The following is a 2796-nucleotide window of genomic DNA, read 5'->3' on the forward strand; positions in this document are numbered from 1 at the left end:
CCCATATGAAACAAACCAGTTTAGCCCAATATATGGGATGAAAAATGACCCAATACCAGATTCATAGAATTCCACCCCATTAATTTGACTGTTAATTCTGTTCATACACATCTTCAATCTGAGCCTGCAAGCCACAGATTGCTGTACTAGGCATTCTGCAAATACAGAGAATATTTTGTGCTCCAAAAGCAAAACAAGTCATCTCCTTCAACTTTATATTAAATTCTTTTTGTGCTAATAAGGGACAGTTGGAAGCCCAAGTGTAAACACACATGGATTGTGCTTCATTGTTTTATTTTGTAATCTCCCAGCATGTATGAGCCCTGAAGGGCAAACAAACATAATGAAACCACTTCCTACCTCATAAAATTCAGAAAGAAGAAAAGAAATCTCATTTAAACTTTCTTGGCATTATCAAAATCTTGCCTCCTTGGCAGCTGATATGCAAGGCAGCTAAACGACACGCTTCAGACTGTTAGCATGTCAAATGTATCATGTAAAGTGTAAGATGACTGAATGGACAAACAAGTCAAAAGTGCACCAATATTAAAGCAAACACCATGGCTGTTCACATGAACTTCCAGGCAGATAATCCATGAGTCGGGGGGGAGGAGCTAAGAGAAAATGTATTATGAGTGTAGGAGACAGGGTTTTTTTTTTTTTTTTAGATTTCTATCTGCAGGAAGGTGACATGCTTAAAGGCAGCTCTGGATTCAGCATTTCAAAAAATGTGGGGCAACAAAACCAGCATCAGATGGAATACAAACACTCAGCACCCCAGAAAACGTCACATCTGGTTCTTGCTGAAGGGGAAAACAAACGACTAGCCAAGGGCCAGAGATCTGCCCAACAAACGCTTCAAACATTTAAGTCTGTAGTCAGCACTTCAGTAACTTTAATGTTACATTCCCCTTATCCAAAGGTGTTAGACTGTTTCAAGAGTACCAAAAATGCAGGTTAACTGTCAAGTGCTACTTTTGATTGCTTGTGTGATGTTTTATAGATGTAGTTTCCTGTTTTATTTTGTAGTTCATGATCCCTGTGTGTCTGGTGTTGTTATACTTCCTGCCCTTGTGTGTTTCCCTCCACTTAGATTGCCCTCATTAGATTCACCTGTGTCCGGTGCTCACACCTGTTGCTCGTTACCTTGTGTGTATGTAGTCTCCCAGTGATTTCTTGTGTTCTCTGTGTTTTATCTTTTAGACATTTTGGATTAAGTTGTTGGACTAAGTGAGTTTTGTTTGTATCCGTTGCCTTTTGTTCTTTAATCCTTACATTTCTTACTATTATACACATGGGTCCTCCTCCTCATTTTTCCCAATATGTCATTACCAACATAGCACATCTTTTGAGGCTGCTCTGTCTGTGAATCCCAGCCTGATAAAGCACATTACCAATAATGGTTATAATAATCAGGTGCTAGTTTAATTCATCATATCTATACTAGGTGTTATATTGCATCATGTAGAGTGATTCGGTAGCAAAGTTAGCAAAAGTTATTTGAGAATGAGTTCATGGACAAGAATCTGATCATGTTCTGTTCGCATGATTGCAGGCTGGAAGAGTAATAATGATAATTTAATTTTGGAGCACTTTTCAAAAACCGGGTAACTAAGTGCTTTACATGGGCAGCAAAATAAAACAAGCAGGTCATAAAATCACAAAAGGTAAAATAAATAAATAAAATGCATTTTTTTATATGTTTTAATTTTTTTTAATTTTTTTATTGTTAGTAATATATTTTTTAAATTTTATTTATTTTTACTTAAAAATAAATTATATAAAAGAAAGGATTCATGCATACATCTGTAAATACTGTAAATATTTCCCTTAATTCTAATCCTTTTGCTCTATTGTCTCTGCTAATTCCAAATAAAAAGATTGATAGAAATGATATTTGAAGCAGTTTTTGCAAAGTTCTTTAATTTCTGTGATGATGACTGATGTTTAACACAACAGCAATGTTGTATCCATGATGTTAAAATAATTACAGTATTTTTCAAAAGTGTTGTCATTCCCAATAAAATAATTAAAGACCAGGAATTGTTTTGTCACTTATTACAAAGTTATCAAAGTTGAATTTATTCTATTGTAACAGATGCAGCAACATTTAATACGACAGACTGATAATGATGTTAAGGTAGGTTGAACCATAATCAGATGAAATGACGAAACATTAAAAAACAGTTTTATAATTAAAGAAATCAACAAAGACATGAGAGTCACCCTCAGTTTATGAATCACTGTCTCCATGAGGCTTTCTCTCTGTGCTGTAGATTCCCCTTTGTGTCCCATTGGGGCTTTATGTTTGCGTGGAAAGTCAAATAAGAACGTAGCCTCACCCTACTTCATTCCCACTGGACTTACCTGTGCAGGTGCACAGCTAGAGGGAGCATCACTGTTGCTTGGCAATGACTGGAGACATAGGTGTGCCTGGCTGCAGCTCCTTTTAGAAGAGAGGGATCTCTGCAACATGTTTGATCTGCTGAAATGTTACGACTTATGACTTCTCAGATGGACTTCTTAGTTTTAATGACAGCACAGGGATATCTCATTCTTCTTTTAAGCCATGTGTAGATATAAACCAGCTTTGGAAAGTATTGATTGCCTTTTTTTTTTTTCTTCACCTTTGGACTAACAAACAAAGAGGGAGCCATTCCTCAGCTGTCAGAGCAACATGTCTGGTCATATGCTCGCCAGAAATGCTAAATAAAATCTCCAACATTGGTAAAAATTCAAACATCAACGAGCCACCGTGGAGAGTGAGATGATTTCTCAAGGAACAACAGAGGTGGA

Source organism: Notolabrus celidotus, chromosome 7 (genome assembly GCF_009762535.1).
Source record: "Notolabrus celidotus isolate fNotCel1 chromosome 7, fNotCel1.pri, whole genome shotgun sequence".
Classification (NCBI taxonomy): Eukaryota; Metazoa; Chordata; class Actinopteri; order Labriformes; family Labridae; genus Notolabrus; species Notolabrus celidotus.